Raw genomic sequence first — 18,629 nt, forward strand, 5'->3', positions numbered from 1 at the left:
TCCTTGGCCATGCCTTTGAATCTAAACCCTGCAGACAAAAGGCGGCGGTGAATAAGTCACCCTTTTCACACTGGGCTCCAATTACATCTGTTGCTTTTTGAGGGGAGGCATTTGAGTTTGCAGATGGTCCTTGTCCAGATGTTAGATTTGTAGCCATATCTAAGTCTGAATTCTCATGAATTGGAAGTACTTAAACACCACTATGATTCCCATATACAACAACCATGGGAACCGTGAGAAAACTTAGGCAGATTGATTAGGCTCTCTGAGTCACCTAACTTCGGTCAGGGATGTCAAACTGGAAAGCCAAAATAAGCTTCCTTCAGACAGGGGTCCACTGGAGATTTCTCTACAGTGTTTAATAATATAACTGTGCCCAAAGAAAACTGAGAAGTTGTACACTTCCTCTCATCTGACATTAATAAAATTAATTTGCCTTCAGAGTAATAATGAAATGTTTCTCCAAGGAAACTTATTTTACATGCTCTTTCCCCCTGCTTTTGAAGCGAGAATCTTCTGCGTATTCTGCTGATTATATTTTTAAATGCTACAGTATTCTGGAATCTGAAATTAAAAGGTTTTCAAGCCTAAAAAATGCAAAATCTGATAGTAGCTTCTTGGTTTATTTTTCTCTCCTTCAGCCTTAGTCCCATGAAACCAGAATGGTAGGAGTTATTAATTGCCTGTTATTTATTGGTTATCTCAAGACTTCATCCTTCTTGTGACATCTTAATATATTGTTTTCTATGGAAATGATTATGGTATCACAGGCAGAATATTGTGATACTGTTTGAGTGATTCCAGAGCATGTGATCTCCAAGGAAACAGAGATCCTGTTACTAGTCCCTTTCCTACAGAAGTTATCAATGGTACAAGATGCTGCAGATCATACAGTTAACTTCAGTAGAACTATTCTTAACTTGTGAAGTTCAGTACATGAAATATGTTTAATGGGGTTATTCTTAAGATAAATTAAACAATACACAAATTTACCTCAGTGATACACTTATCAGACTATTGAATTTCTCTTCTACTCTTTTGAGACAACTATTGGTATGAGAAAAAGAAAACTTTACAGCAGAAGTTCAGCTTTTAGTACAGAGAATCCCATGTGGACTGTACATGTGATCTGTCCAGACATTGCAGGGGTCGGCCAGCTTTTGGTTAGCTTCACATTTTGAGGCCACTTTAATCCCAAAGAAATATCAGAGGCTCTGCAGAAGTCTAAGGCAATTAATACGCTTCAGCAGACACTTTTACTACAACAGGGAGGAAAATGCAAAATAAATTATGAGTTTTACAACCCTCCCTTTACTTCATGACCAGCCTCCCCAGTTAAATATATGAATTATTGTTCGTATTTCCACTGCAGTACATGCAAGTTTCATTGCTGCTGTATCAGGGCCCCTCATCCCTTCACAAATGAAGTCTGGGACAGTGCCACAATGTGCAGGCAGGTCCCCGAGGGCTAAAGTAGTGTTATAGCCATAGGACAGCCTTGCAAATTTATTAGGAGGAGGATAGGACCATGATGATTCTCCAGTGCTTTGCTGAACTGGGACCTGTATAAGCTTGTTTCCAGGTGTTTCTTTCTTAGTTTCTCTCACACACTGCTTTATATTGGCTTTACAAAATCCTGGTGTATTAGATGTATTGCAAATGATGTCTTAAATATCACTGATGGCTCCCTGAAGTATCCTCTCTGTTAAAATGTTCAATCTGATTTAAATGACCAAAGCTACAGAGCTCCCACCAGCTCCCCGAGGAAGCTCTTGAGACTCTAACAGATCTCACCTTCCAGTCAGCAAGACTCTCTTATTTCATTTTGCCTGCCTATTACCTGGAGACACTTCTCATACCCTTAGCATGCCATTTGCACTTTCACTGCGATGTGTTATAGCTTAAGATACAAATGACTTACTGTCTGTTAGTCGTGTCTAGCCTTTTGTTCTGAAAAGATGTGGATAGAAAAACATACTTCAGAAAAACTGTTAGGAATGTTATAGCTAAGCCAAAGAGGTTATTCCCTGGATCTTCCACCTTACTCTATTTTTACTATTTCCTGGTTTAATTGTCTTAACGTGGATAGCTAGAGAGAAGCACTAATCCTATCAATTGCACTCTCTAAATCCCAGTACTTTTGTTCAGGTTAAACTGGAAGTCTTCTTCAGAGACTGCCTTTAAAGACCTTTTCATGAACTGTATCAAGCAGTAGAAGCTTTTAGTTTCTGAAAGTAGAATTGGAAATGGAAATAAAGAAGTTTAAATCTGCTGTTACTGGGGTGTTTTTTAGTAATGCATCTGGCACTGAGATTTTATAAACAGGCTGAAAGATTTAGAAACTCTGTTTTCCATAAGTTTATAAAGATATTTAATGAAGGAAGCCCTGCAATAAAATGGGCCTGTTGGTTCTGGAAAAGAAATGTAAACCATACATCTCTTCTGTGATATCTTAAGTGAAGCTGATTTAATACTGTAGACTTTGGATAGATTGGCATTAAAATATAGGAAAGAGAATATAAACAATAGGACCTTTGGTTTCAAGAAGCCTAGACTGCCTTAACGTTGCACAGGGCATTTGCAGAGAGAAATGTATATGTTGTAAGAGTCTAATTGTCCCTGCAAGTGCAACACACTTTTAGTGCAACAAAATTTAGTTATCTAAAATAACACTCAAGTTTGTCTCAAACCATATTAAGATAAGGAACAAGTGATGGCTTTGTTGGACTGAAGAAGACAATCTCCATCCAAAGATCTGCCATCAGCAACAAGTGGAATTCATCCAGCATAGGATTTTATATATTTTTCTCCTAGCTCTATCTGTCTTTCCCATGTCAGTTGTAAACTTCTGTGAAAAGGCTCAATTTTAATGTATGTGCCTGGCATGAAGGATTACTCATCTTGGACAGCACTTTTGGATGCTAACATAATGCAGTAATGACTCACCGTCAAATGCAAAATGTTCTGCTCAAGAAATCACAGTTGATTATGACTTGTACTACAGTGATCCAGGAGGAGGCTTGCCTCTCACCAAATAGGGTTCAGATAAAGATGAAAAATCCCACTGTTAGAGAAAGAAACAACATTTCAGGGGGAACATAAGGCTATGTGCGCTGCCTGTACGGTGCAAACAGTACAGTGAAGCTAACAGCATTTTTGTCTTTCACTATTCCTCAGCCCTAAAAGATCATCGTACAGCAAGTTAATGCTTCCTCTAATGTCCTTCAGTCTCATTGATTTTAATGGTGCTCAACGCCTCAGAAGATGACACGAAACATTTGAATAAAATGTAAACAACCTTATAAAAGCAGAGTAAATATAATAATTGAAATTGACAATTATGATAAATTTAAATGGAAGCAATTCTTTGTGTTATGTTCAGCTTTCATTCATTCAGTGGATATTTCCACTTTGAGTCTTTGTATCTTTAATTATTTCAGGTATGAAATAGCTGCTGTTTTAAGAACATACACTTGAGTAGAACATACAATCAGAATAACATTCATGCAGTAAAAACAATTTGACTTGTGTGGAACTGAAATGCGAACAGGCAATGGTAGCATTAGTCAGAAGGTTTATCTATTCATGACAGTTGCTTTGTAGCCCCTGTGATAAAGTGAAAGAGCACGGCATTGTCACCTGCCTGTCTCTCCATCCATCATTAGTTAGGCTAGAATTAGTTAAGGTGTCATATACACTGACTGATGCAGCAGGATGCTGTTCAGCGTGAGTTGCTATGGGTCCCAGAGTTACTAAATCCCTTTTCATTCCTATTTGGAGCCAGGGTCTATAGAAGGTGCCATATCCCTTTGTTAAAAACCACGAGTTGGTACTGAAACCTACAGAAATGATAGACATCATTTCTCTGAATACCTGTAGGAATTTCAGACATGTTTTCTGCAGTAGTCGAAAGGACAAACTAAGTATTTTCCCTTCTTGTTATAAAATATAGAGGGATTAAGAGCACAGTTTGTCTGTGGGAAATACCTCACAGGATTTGCTAGTGACTGATTTCAGTATATTTTTCATACCTTCCTAGTACCCTATAAAAGCCCTCACAAACCAAAAAGAGTCTTTAACATTTCAGACTCTAGTTAGCCTAAAAAGAATGGTTCAGAAGAAACACTTACATAAGGAATTATGAGACCAAGATAAACTATTCCAAGAGGCTTTGCTTACAAAGTAATAAACCAACATCTATGTAATCAGTGTTTATAGGAAAATCAAGCTGCTGGTTTTTGAGGCAGAGAGAACAGCGTTTTCTCCAGCTTCTCATAGCATCTAAATGTGATCCATCTTGGTATTTGATGCAGACTTTTGCTTGGAACTTCCTCTACTTTCTCTGTTTCTGAGATTTGGGAGTGGGATGCCTACATACACTATTAGAAAATGAAAAGGGAGAAGTCTTGTTTATTTTGTTACTTTTGGACCATTTGTACAGTCTCTGTTGCATGTTCTTGATTAAGATCAGGATTTCTAAGTATTATGAAAAATCAATATGTACTTGCACAAAACAGCATGTGTATTAAAAATCAAAGCAAATATTGCTATGCTAATTACTGCAAAGGCAATATCGACACGAGGAATAGCAAAGGGTTCTACTAAAGAGCCATGTGCCATTGCAAGCACCTTATCACCTTACATTTACACTATAATTCATCCCATGCAATGATGGTATTTCAATACTTTTCACAATCATCACACTGAAATTATAAAGGTTTCACTTGACTTGCCATAGAGTGAAATGAAACCAAAGGGATAAGGGATAAGTATAAACCTGCAGAAACTATTTGGCATTCTTTCCATATTGAAAACAATATTTTCAATATTGTTACTGTGCTTATTGTTTTCATTACTATCTCAATAATTTCTTCAGGGCATTACAACTAAGAATTTCATTATGTGTATATCACTGCATCTGAAGTACTGCAGTACCACGCCAAACAATTCTGAGTCTATTTCTTACAGGCATCGTTTCAAACTTATGGTTCCATTACTTCCAACTGGGTTTGCAGATTGAATACTGGTTTATGAAGTATTAATTCTTGTTTTATGTTTCAAAATACTGCTTTCTCAGTTAAAAAAATCAATATACACAAACCCAAACATTTTCCCACTGGGTTACAAGCACTTAGAATCCATGAAAAGTCATCTGTCAATTGCAAACATGGTACTTAAAAAGAAATCCTCAATGCTGTCTGACTAAGCCAAGGTTTAAGCAAATAAATATATTCAAATATTCAAAGATATAGTTGACGTAGTAACACTTTTTGCTGAGCTTAATTCAAAAATCACTGCAGTGTAGTAAACAGAACACCCCCTAAAACAGAGATTAAAACAAGCAATGACAGAACTGCATATAAATGACAAAATAACCCCAGGTATATGAATCTTTATTGCCGAAAGAGACCACATTTCACACTAAACATAAGAGGTAGAGGTGGGGTGATAAAAAATAACGATTTAAATAAAAACTAACAGGATGTTATCAGTCTGTGACATGGTCACAGTGTTTGACAATGCTCAGTTCATGCACCAGACTAATAATATCTCATTCTTTTGGTCATATATTCTATTATATATTATATACAGACATAATATTATGCATTTGGCTGCATCTTGTTGATCATAAGACTTTAAAACAAAGCATAAGATTTACTTTTTCATAGGGGTTTTTTAAGTCCATAAGGCACACAAGTCATATTTTCATGCTTCTCTTTAAGGTATTATGGACCTGAAAATTCATAGTTCTAATAAAAGATGAGGTTTTGTTTTGTTTTCATATGACTCACATTAAATCACAAGACTTAGCAATAATACCATAAATTTATAAACATTCATCAGAAAGATTAGAAGGCATTTGTTATCTTTGAACACATCATTGACTTTCAAGGTGCACATGTTTATTTAGGGATCCCTACATTAAACTTTAACACCTTTTCTTATTTCTTCCTTCTTTTTTCCCCTATCAAAGTGTGAAGCCCAAGGAACCTTAACACCAGATCCTCTGAGCTGGTGTTAAGTGCCCATCACTAAAGACTGTACTGTATGGTCAGTGGCAAAACTGCTTCCTGTAATTTGTATGCAATGCTGCAGCAATGGTAAAGAGAGGTTACATTGCCCACTGCTTGGTTTAATTGGAGCTAAGTAGATCTATTATGTCGGTGTGCCCCATACACTAGCTGGTTATTTTGATTAATGCAGGCATCCTTGTGAGTGAAATGTCTGTGGAAGAGAGAAACTTGAGCAGTAAGATGTTATATACACTAATTTTAAGAGATATGTGTATTTTTAATGCTTCCCATTGGTTGGGGTAGCCAATTTCTGACACTTTGCTATATCTGCTGCTCAGGATGAGTCCTCATCAGTTGTTACATTCCACAATTTGGGACCCTAATAATCAAGACACTCTAAATCATGACTCTTGCATTTAATTTATTACTTCTAATATGTGACAAAAATAATAGCAAAAATATGAGCAGGGATCAGTTAAAAGGGATGCAGAGGCAGTTTAAAAGAATAAGATTTGAAATAAGACAGGGAAAAAAATACAGCTGAGAAGAAACTTAAAATTTGCTCATAAGCAAAAGGATATAAAGGATATACAGCCTGCAAAGGTATTGTGACAGGGGAAAGAACAAAGGTTAAGGCATTAGCTTTAGAAAGGAGGATAAATCACAGAGAGATAGTTTCAAAGCTGTCATCCTCCTGGACTGTAACCAAAAAGAAAGTGGTTCTGCTTTGGTAGGCTCACAGGAGAGAAGATAACTACAAGGGGTAGGTGAATATAGCTGAAATGCAATGTGAGAACCAAGACAAAACCTTTCCAGCCAAGTTCCATCAAGGTCAGGTAAATTCAAGTCCTTTCCAGCATCAACTGAGTCTTCCTGGTGTAACAAAGAGAACCTAAATGACTCTTCTATGCTAAATGCCTGAAACCAAGGCATCAACCCTGTGCCATCTGTGTATGTTACCAGCCATGTGTGCTGCAGGAAATGGATGGAATGAAGGTTATTTAAAGTCCTTTTGTGATCTTATTTATTGCACTGAAAGACTCAGGGAAATGTAGTGCCCTCAATAGTGAGAACCTGCTCATGAACTCATAGGGCCACTCCAGCCACATATTCTGGTGCAAACCAGGGACAGAGAGATTACCTGGGGAATATTATTTAGGAGGTTAGGACCAAGAGAGACAGAAAATAAGGATAACAACCAAAGTTGGGATAATAGCTCATAAGCTTTCAAAGTTTCTGTATGCTTATCCGAATGAAAATTGAACCTCTGAACCTTCTGAGGTTAACTTGCCCCCACTTATAACATCATTAGGAGATAATGTCAATGAAATGGAACATTGTCACAGGACAGCAGTTTCCCACTGCTAAACAAATGCTGAGGCAAAGCCAAGATATTTATTTTCAAAGTGGGAGATATTTACCCTGTAAACATGTTCTGTTCCAGTGACTTTATGTCTGTTACTCAGAACTGCTAATGGGGTAGATGCTGCCTGATGCATGTGGTTAAACTAATAAGAGTTTCTCTGTGTCCTCCTATTGAAAATACTATCTTTTATTGGATTGAAGAACAGATTAGCTCAGAATTTGAGCTCATCTGGAAAACAGTTGATTCATTCCAGTGCAGTTTCTCATATACACCTTACTTTAGTGGCTCTTCAATGTAAACAGCTGAAAAGCCCTATTGTCATTCAACAGCTATAGAGCTGTAAATTAACCGGCTTGCAAGGCTGACAATTTGACATATATGATGTGGCACTAGCACTGTAGACATCACAGGAACCAAAATTGCAGAATCCCGTTCATTTTGATATGAACAGTTCTAAAGGAACATTAACAGACCCTGGAGAACCAGAGAAAGAGGAAGCTAAGAAGGGCTAAGAAGATGCTCTTTGCATGGACCCAAAAATTTCCCGTTTCAAACCCAAGGAGATGCAGGAACTTGGACAAAGCCACGTCTGCTGAATCAAGCATGTGTAGCAAGGGTCCCAGAAGAAGGTAATGAACATAGGGGCAGGAAATGTAGGTAGTTTTAATAGCCACTTCCATTAAAGCAAATCTCTATCAGAGTTACAAACTGATTTCTCTCCTGCTTTGACAATCACAGTCCTTGGTTGTTGACTGCCTACAGGAAACAGAAAAACTGCTTGCATTAAAGACCTTTATTTTTAATTGCTTTTAATATAAACAGCAATTAAAAATAAAGGGCTTTAATGAAATCAAAGCTTAAATTCAAAGTTCTGAAGTTCAAGAAATTCTTCCTTTCTTGCCATATATATTGAGGAAAAGTTTAAAGGTAAGATTTGGAAAACTAATTTCTAGAGAGAAATAAAATCCCATAAAAGACACTCTTTTTCCCAAGTGCACTGAGTTCCTAAGTCAGACTGATCTGAGTATGATATAGTAGTATATTTGTTATTTCAGGGGTTTAAGGATCCTTAGAATTTCTGTGGATCTGGGTCTTCATGCCTTAAACTTATCAAATCACAGTTTCTTCAGTGCTGAGAGCTGAATGTTACATATTACATAGGCCAGAACTGGAAGTTGATACATGCAATAAAAGTACTGACTGTTAAGGAATACTTAGACACTGCAATGAAGCAACAGTTAATATTTACATCTATTGTTCTTTTTATTTTTATCACATGGGCTTATTTGTATGCCAGGAATTTGGGTAGAATCACCTAATAAATACATTAGTCCATTGCCTAGCAATTATAGTAAGGTATTCCCAGTCCTTCTACCAAGCACTTTGTCTGCTCCTGGGTGAGGCAAAGATATTTTACTGTCTCAGAAATAAGGCAGTTTCAGAGCATTAACCACAAGGGCACACCTTTATGACCTACTGTATTCCATTTTCTTGCTTTTCTTATGAACTCTCACAGTGTTTTATTCTGTTCTGGAATATATATTCCAGGAGCAGTCCTAGGCAATGCTGACATGGATTTGAGTTTGCATTTTGAGAAACCTTGTTTTTCATCATACATCCGTATCTCCATGACAGTCCTTCCTTCAACCACATATGTTCCTATGGCTCTACAGCTTCCTCCATATTCAAGTTGCCTCGACATGCTTTTTCTGTAGGTTTATTTCAATTCATTTTAATATAGCCTCAGAGCAGATGTCATCAGGATCCAATAATCACAGTTTATTGGGTGGACAGAAAGCAGGCAGCGAAGTCTCTATGGGGATCTTCAGCATCAATTTATGAGGTGCATTGCAAAACTAAAATCCATCTGATTTCCATCAGCTCAGCTATAAATGTAGGCATAATGATTCTGTCCACTTATTTTCAAATCAATTTAACATAACTATCTCCCAGAATTAGGAGACACAGATCACTGCACAGTTTAGGCACTAATATAGTAGTTTTTACTCACCAATGTCCAATAGCACTGATTAGTTTAGTGTCCCCACTCCTGTATTCACCCCACATTGTTAACAACTATTGTAAACTGTAGATAGGTGTTGTTTGGGCTTTCCTAAACAATTCAGGCAATTTAGGGAGCAGAAAATGCAAAATGTTTTAATATCAACTGTTGCAATTTATAAGCACTTAGAGCCTCAGAATGCTAAAACTGGTTTGGTGCTTTGGGGATACAAATGTCAGTAATTTAAAATTGGGAATTTTGGACTGGCATGTTCATGGAAAACACAAACTGAAGAGAAATGTGTGTTTTCCTCCTGTTTTCAGCTGTCTCATCAGCTTTGCTAAAATACAAGTGGTTTACATCTTTGTAGTCATGCTGATGGCTGAAATGGGGGCAAATCCCAAGTTAGACAATGTACTAGTGGAATTTATAGGAGTACGTAAATATGCATAGCAACATTTCAGTGTACATATTATTCCAGAGAAAAATTCAATTCAAAACATGTAAAGAAAGAATTGAGACGTTCAGTTGGATGCATTTTAGCACTGGAGTTTAATTTGTATTTTCTATGTTTATTTATAGGGAAGGCTCTATTATGAGCAGGATCTTCATCTGATGAAATGCAATGATGCAATTAAATTTCTGCTTGTTGAAACAGGTTTTATGGTGCTTATTAAAAGTAAATATAAATAAATGTTTGAAGAACTGTGTGATCAAAAATGCCTTTTGATATTAGATGGAAACATAGCAGTGCATGAAATGCCTTAACTCTTTAAATGTTGCAGATGAATGATTTTAACATCACCACACCAGTTTACTATAATTACAACTCATTTGGCATTTTCAAAAGCTTTTGTCAGCAATCTCATGGGAGTCTATTAAAAAAACAACACAAATAATCATGGACTGTATCAGAAATATCCAGGTCAAAGACAGAATCCAGTATGAGAGTATACTGTTAGGCAATTCAAGAAGAGGAAGGAAAGACTTGTTCTGCTACAAAATGAAGTATGAAATGTACAGACAGAAGCACCCAAATAAGCCACAGTGTCTACTTGCCTTTTTTGCTTCTGCCTTCACTGAAGAGACTGATGTGATGAAATGGCTAAAGCAATTAAAGGCATGAACAAATGAGAAAAACTGAGACTAAGTAATAGAAGTGGTTATCTTAGTTATGTATTTTCATCGTCACCGAGCCCCAGGAAATCCACCCCAAAGAGAGCACTATCAGAGCTGTCAGGACAATCTCAGAGCTGTCAGTGATTATCTTGGGGAGCTTATAGGAGGGGAAGGCAGAGCTGGAAAAGCGCAATTATTGAGCCTATCTTTAAAAAGGGGGGAAAGGAGGATAGATTTGTCAGCTTAACTTTAATTCCCAGAAAAACCCTGGAGCAAATAACCAAGCAAACAATTTGTAAGCCCCTAGAAGATAACAAAAAGATGAGTGACAGCCAACATGGATTTGTCAGTTGGGTGGGTTGACCTTGGCTGAATGACACATGCCCACCAAATTTTTCTATCAATCCCCTCCTCATCAGACAGTGTGGGAAGGAAAACAAGATGGAAAAGGAGTCATGGGTCAAGATAAAGGCAGTTTAATAAAGCAAAAGCAAAGGCCATGCATGGAAGCAAAGGAAAACAGGTTTATTCTCTACTTCCCATCAGCAGGCAATATTGAAGTAGGGTTTCAATAGGCATAGTGGTACCTCTGGAAGACAGACATTGTGATAATAAATGTTTCCCCTCCTCCTCCATCCTGTAAACTTTTATTCCTGAGCAGACATCATATGGTATGGAATATACCTTGAGTCATTTGGGGCCAGCTGTCCTGGCTGTGTGCTCTCCCAGGATCTTGCCCATCCTTAGCCTGCTGGTGATGTGGGAATGGTGGAGAGAAGCTTTGGTGCTGTGCCAGCACCACTTAATAGTAACCAAACACTGGTGTGTTATCAACACCCTTCCAGCCACCAATGCAGAGCACAGCACTGTGACAGCTGCTATGGGGAAAATTAACTCCATCTCAGACCCAACACATTCCGAAACAAACCTTGTCAAACTAACTTCATTTCCTCCTCTGACAGGATAACAGGCTTTGTAGATAGGGCAGAAGCAGTAAATGCTTTATTTCTTGACTTCAGTGAGGTTTCTGACAATGTTTCAGCTGACACTGTCATAGTAAGGAAGGGAAACTTTGGGGAGATTAAACTACTATGAGATGGGCCAAGAAACGGCTGCAAACTTGTACTCAAGGAATACAGAGGAAAATAAAACATATTTATTAGGACAGAAGATGCCAAGTAACTGGAAAGAGGTCCAACCACTTGGGAGGCTGAGAATTCAGAATGAGCTTAAGAGTTTGTAGGAACAGTCTGATACTACTAAGATGACTTCAGGGAACAACCGGCTAATCAGCAGCTCTGCAGAAAAAGAACAATGATGGAGAACAAGATAAGAGTGGATCTCTGAAATTAATATTATCAGCAAAGTGACACTTTTGCAGAAAAGCCAAATACTATTATGGGATGTATAAGCAGGAATAATCTAAGTTACATGACATAATCTTTCTGCTCTATTTGGTACGAATAAAGCCGTAGCTGAAGCATGCTCTTCCCTCTGCAGTCTGCATTTCAAGAAATATTTGGGTCAGCTAAAGGCAGAGCACAGTGATTAGGGGTGTGGAAAATCAACCTATTAGAAATCAGGGCTGAGAGTGGTTCCTCAAGAGAAAAGAGCAAATAGAGGCAGGGTCAGTAGTCTTCAAATACAAAAAAGGTTGCTGAAAGGGGGAAAGACTGAATTGTTCCACATACTCATCTTGTATGTGACAAGAAATACTGTGCTCTAAACTGTAGAAAGGGATATTTATGTTAGACACTTTTTATTGGTAAGAACAATTACGCACAGAAATATATTGCCTGTGTAGACTGTGAATCTCCATCAGTGGAAACCTTAAGAGCAGTTTAGATAAACACGTTAGGAAGAGCTCAGAGAGAGCTGATCCTGCCTGGGGTGAAAGAATGATCCCTTGATGTTCCTTCTACCTATTCTTTCTGTATTTCTCCCACACATTAACATGAGAGTGCACAAAGGTTCACCATTTAGAGTTGTGGAGCTGAATGTAATTGCTAATGATGTGCACAGTGGATAAGCAGGACATTGGCAGATGACAGAACATTTTCTCTTAGTTCAAGTTTACTCAGAGGAGTTTTTGACAGTACTAAATGGGAAGACTGATAGCAAAGATAGCTTGCATTATTTATTCACATTGCTGGCTAGGCTAGCTAGCAAACCATTAGGTGATGTAGGTGATTTTGTGCATAAGACACATGAGGGCTGTTGAGCCCTCTCCGATGGTGAAGATGAGCATCAGAGTCCACACTGAAACTCATAATACTGTCAGATAAAATCAAAGGATTAATTTTGGTTACAGAAGTCCAAATTTGTATTATTTCCTTATTAAATAGGAACTGAATTACTAGATTGGTTAGAGAGTAGTGGGGAATATTAAAAGGCTAACAAAAATAATGATATATTAGAGTGTATTCCATCTTATAATTCAAGATCACATGAGCACACAACATCATTTGTGCCATTCAGAATGATGAGGGAAATGGAACGCTAGAATATCCCTAACTGGAAATTTTGTAGGTTACCTGTCATTTAGAGTAGTCTGGTGTGGAGACAGCAACATGTTCATCACAAAAGCAATAGAGCAACACTTATAAATATGCAGTATGATATGAACTCCACAAGACTGCTTCAGCTTTCTGTACAGTAGAGGCTTGTATTCTGGTAAAGGGTTTCTTTCTCCTTAGTTAGTAATTGTGCACTGTTAACAGCCATAAGAGTCTACACCGAGCCATTTGTCCCTTGCAGACATGTAATCTATTCTCGTTTGCTTCTTTGCAACTAGCAGCTCTTTCTTGAAGCATGCTTATATAGATAGGTTTTACCTACCTGTTTCTTAGGGAGATGCATAGCATGGGATATGAATCTGTCATATCTTTTGAATTTACTAAGGTGTTATCTGGGGTCTTTACCTTCATGACAAGCCAAAGAAAGTCTATGTGCACCAAAATGTGAGTGATTCCTGTAAGGAACTTTGTCTTCTGACTCATCAAAGAACGAAGCTGTTCTCTTATATTCAAAATATAAAACACAACATAGCCAGGTTTTCTTTATTTTTGTTTTAAAGATAAAGAAACGAGATCTTCCTACCTGCCAAGCATGTCAAGGAGAGAAACATCACTGTTTATATCTCCTATCTAAACATATTTGTCTCATGTCAATATAAAGTGATTGTTGTATTTCATCCCCTGCTGCAGTTGTCTTTGCAAAGTGGATAATTGTGCTTCAGTCTCTAAATTGTGTTGGTGTTCTTTGGGATATAAACTGCTACACAGGTGACTAAAAAATCGTCTACATTCATGGTTTAAGTTTGATCATAAAGGAATGACAATTGCTTGCAAAACATTTAGAGGAGGAAAAGTTATTAGTAGAGTTTGAAAGTGTTACTTGTTGGAATAGAGCAATGCAGACTTGACAATTTGAAATTACTCAAAGTGTCACTAAATAAAGTAATGGGGTCAAATCTCATGTGTCTCTAAACTGGTACAGGTCCATGGAGTTTAACAGCACTGTGCTAATTACATCAGCAGAGAATTTGCCCTCTAGTTTCTTAAGACATGTCACAGACAAAAATGCTTTGCACACAGGCATTTATTGTCAATTTGGTATCCTTGGATGTGTTTGGTTTTGCTTATATAGATGCAAAGACTGATGAAGGGGTAGATCTATACCATTCTCTAGCTCTGGCATGGCTATCAGCAATCTGTACGTTTTCATTTGAACTCTGGCACCTCAGAATAAGCTGGAGAAGAGCTAATAACTCTGCCTGGTGTCTCCAGGTCTAGAGAGATCTGAAATGCTTTTATTGATAGACGATGAACTCTGTTTATGACTGAGGAGTGTGGGGAGAGTTGAGGGGGATTCTACTGCTGAAAAAACATAACTATTGAACTACTTTTACTGAGGAAGGGAGAAAAAGCAAGCAAACAAAACAACTCAATGTACTGTGTATTAGGCCTGAATTCACCTTAGGCCCTTTATCTACTTTTTTCATCCTGTTTTTCCTCTGCTTTATTCCATGCTCCAACCTATAAGGATTTGACAGCAGTGCTGCCCTTTAGCAATGCTTGCTCTACATGGGAGGGCAGCAAAATATTAGCTAGTTTAATGACATTCTCTGGCTCCCTAGAAGAGAAGCATTCATCATCATCACTTAAGAAAACACCTTATCTCAAGTAGATAAGCTCAAGCAGGTTATTGCATCCACATCCATTACAAGGTTGCATCATCTACACTAAGGTTACCAAGAGTCAGCATGCATTCTACTACTGCTACAGAGAGAATTAATGTATTGAACCACAGTGTTAGCTAATTATCCATATCATTGACCCCGATACCTTAATGGAAAGTATTGTTTGCCTATTGCACAGCAGCTCACACAGAATTAGTGCTGCATTGGACATATTATAATTAAGGCTTGAAAGCACATAAATGGTTATAAAGAGAAAAAGAGGTCACTCTTGGTCTACCTTATTCCCTCTCTCTTGTTCTACCTTCAGGTGCAACTCTTCAAAGTGGACTTTCAGGTCATTTATGTGTGTTATAACCTTGTGCCAAAAAGTGATGTCTAAGCCAATATTGTGTTGGGATTCTAAAATCATTGGCTCATGTTAATTCAGGCTAGAAGGGACCTCATCCATCCAAGCTCCTGCTCACAGCAGGCTCAGCTTATTAACACCCCATCCCTTTGTCACCATGCTCATAGCAGTGAGGTAGTAAGCCCCAGAAAGTAGTTCTAAATATGTAGTTATTTGTGTGATTTCCCAATCAACAACTAATTTCTAATTAATTTATTTGCCATTATTAATCCTCCTACCTTTTGCTGCTAGTCAGTTGTCTTAAATGTTATTCTTTTAAGTCTCTATAGTATCTGATGTAAAGGAATGAGGCTTCTGAGTGTGTTCTCAGACTTAATCCTGCAATTATCTAGTTCATATTGTTCATCACTCTACCCACACTCCTTATGAAGATTATTTGGCCTGAATAAATACCTTCAAGGTTTGAAGACTCAGTTTCAACAAAGTTTACATAAGTTTTCATCTTTATCAACATTACTAAAGTCTGCAGTGTGGTTTTTAAACTTAGTGGTATAGTGTCTTCTTTGGACTCATAACAATACTCTTGGCCAAGAGTTAGGACATCTGTAGTAATCATGTTATCACTATTTTGATTCTCTTCCTCACTGGACTAAGAAACTGGATTATAAAGTATAAAGATATGGAAAATTTCAAGAACATGTGAAGATCAATGCATAGGACTGAGAAGTGAAGATCCAAAGACTATACAGTGTGTTCCAGATGGTTATAGATCATTCGCAACAGATTTATTGCCCTTCAGTTTTTGGAGCATTAACTGTGGTAGCATCTCAGTTTTTATGTAAAGTAACTCCAGGCAACTGTCAAACTTTTAGAAGTGCTTCCAGTTTTGAAATCCTTGAAAACTGGGTTCCTCTGAAGTGAGCAAAACAACACTCTCTCATGGCAAAACTTTCCTGAAGCATCCAGAGACATAGTAATGACTTCAGAAATGGAGATCCCTAAGGAGCCACACCATCATTCAAACCACTAATGAACAGATTTGTTCAGGATGCTCCTAACTGCTGAGAGCAAGAGCATCTTGCTGGTTTTGAACCCTTAACCAGGTACCACCATGAAGATATAAGCACCAAAACCAAGACACTGTCCACGGGAAAGTAAACCTAACTTTGATGGAGCAAAAGACAGAATCGTTTGGTCCCTGTCATCTTGTGATTCTATAAAGCATGTGTAAAAGTAATTTTGTTTGCTTTCTTAGAATATAGTCTTACATATTTTATTGCCACTTTTATTACTGTTGGTTTAAAGCTAAGTATTTTCTGAAGAAATCAACTTAAAAAACACCAACAACAGCAAAGAAACTGTAAAATTAAATTAAACATCATTCTTTAATATCTAGGCCAGAAAATACAAAGTTTGTAAGGCAAAGACAGCAAATCTATGTACTTATTTTAGTGGATTAGATATATAATACACATGGATGACTGTCCCGTGCTATGTTTTATTTGCTACACTAAATGCATCGTATCTTACAGGCCACAGGGAATTGTGCTGCTGTATTAATTACATTTTTAAGTGATTTTCTAATCTTTGGACCATTTTAATATAAGACTGTTGCAGAGAGAGTGTATTAGGATTTCACACAGCACTGCTATCTGAAAGAATTTAAATAGTAAGCAAAAGCTCTCCATTTTTTGTGTTCTTTCAGCCATTTATTTCTATTAGTATCAGAGTGGCTGTTTTACATTATGCAAACATTCATTGTGAAAGCAAGTTGGATAGTAGGTTAACTCTTAGAGAAGATATATATACTATGATAACATTACCCAGTGTGGATATGTTGTACTTAAGACATTAACTTCAGTATAAATCGTTCTTCATATGAAATAAAAGTGCTTTATTGCATTACAGCAAGATTCTAAAACACAGTAGATGGATGTTGTAGGATACATTCTGGGTGTTGCCAGTCAATTGCTGCTCTTTTTAAAGTAAAGGATGAAATTGTAGACAATGATATCTAGAAGAACATAAAAATCTGATATATACCCACAAAATCAATGACTATTTAGAATGAAGCTTGAAAACTTGGTATAAAACACTATCTTTATCTCATCAAACTAGGCCTACATCTTGACCCATTGAAGGGATTTATGGAGGCAGTAGTGCAGTATCTTTAAATGAATGTGAATTCCCTTGCTCCTTCAGGTCTAAGGCACACAGTGGAACATTATGACCTGTTGAGATTTTCCTGAGCAGCAGCAAAGGTAATAACAGCTTCACTTACAAGGATATGGGAAATCAACCAGTCTTTCTTTCTACAATTCTCTTTCCTTTTGAATGCTATAACCATAGGATAAAAGCATGTTTAGCAAAACAACAAATTAATTTGTTTTCTGAGCTTGCTGGAAATTTTCCATCCACCTTCTTTCACTAAAAAAAAGTTGTGAAAATGAAAAGATCCTTTGGAAATGTCATTTTCTCATGAAAAAGGTTTTCTTTCTGCATTAAAATCCTGCAGTATACATTTGGACTAAAAAGCTATTTAGTTTATTTTTTTACCCAATAATTTCCCCTCTACGCTACTAACTAATCTTTAAGTGCCAGTTTTCATCAGTAGCTTTCAAATCAGTACAAAGGAGAAAAATGTCATTGTTCCTGCTGAACCTAAGGCACAGCAAGGGGGTGGAAGGAGATGCTAAGTGGCTTGCATTAATATCCCAGCAAACCAGAGCAGCAAAACCCACCTCCCAACCCGTAGGACAGTTTCCTACCTACTTTTCACAACCAACCATCACTCCTGTATGCCCTCTCTTTTGGCAAGAATCCCATTGAAATCCTCAGCCCCAAATACCTGTAAGTATGGCAGAATATGGATTTAACCTTCACATTTGGGCAGTTCATCTGCTGAAGGAGGAACTCAAGGCTCAGTTAGAAGCCTTCTTCCCCAATTCATCAGTTTCTGAGTATCAGGAGCCAAACCACATGAATTCTTGTGCCTTGTATGTTTATTGTTTTACTCCGTAGCCTAGCAGACAAAGAAGAAGAGAGCAGGTGTCAAAGGCAGGGAATAACAGTGGGACTCCTTCAAGACAGGAAAATACACTCTCAAGCATGGAGAGAAAAAGAAAGAATAAGTTGCTTTGTGCTGCCAATGCCTATAGTGGAGGGGCTGAACAACATTCCCAGCATCACTTCTGCCTCTTTCTCCATGAACATCATTTTTTGCATATTAAAGAGAAAGTAATACTTTGTCATGCTGTATTAAAGACATTTATCTCCTGTAGTTCATGTGGTTTTCTATAGTTCTAGAGTTAACCTAGGTACCATCCTTGATCTTTGCACAACAGAACAGATACTTGCCTCGAAACAGAAATGCTGTGTTTACTCCTGAGCTACTCCTTATCAATACAGGTTTTGACCTTGATTGCTGGTCAGTCAGCAACAGCATGGCCAAATTCAGCTTGAGCTCTGGTCAACCTTTTGATTAGTTTGCGTTCTTGAGACTCTATGGAAAAGGTCCACATGGCTGTGACACATCTGGGGCCTACATCCCTATTACAGAAAACAGTAGTGACTCACGCTAT

General features: G+C 37.5%; 1 long non-coding RNA gene across 1 annotated transcript in view; it reads left to right on the forward strand.

Moving 5' to 3' along the window:
• Positions 1-18,325, forward strand: part of LOC106023366 (uncharacterized) — a 156,073-nt gene extending 137,748 nt beyond the window's left edge. Inside the window, exon 3 of the long non-coding RNA XR_001197827.2 lies at positions 18,078-18,325. This is a non-coding gene — a long non-coding RNA (uncharacterized lncRNA). The remainder of the gene's footprint in view (positions 1-18,077) is intronic.
• The last annotated feature ends 304 nt before the right edge of the window (positions 18,326-18,629 follow it).

The sequence above is a fragment of the Melopsittacus undulatus genome, chromosome 5 (assembly GCF_012275295.1).
Source record: "Melopsittacus undulatus isolate bMelUnd1 chromosome 5, bMelUnd1.mat.Z, whole genome shotgun sequence".
Classification (NCBI taxonomy): domain Eukaryota; kingdom Metazoa; phylum Chordata; class Aves; order Psittaciformes; family Psittaculidae; genus Melopsittacus; species Melopsittacus undulatus.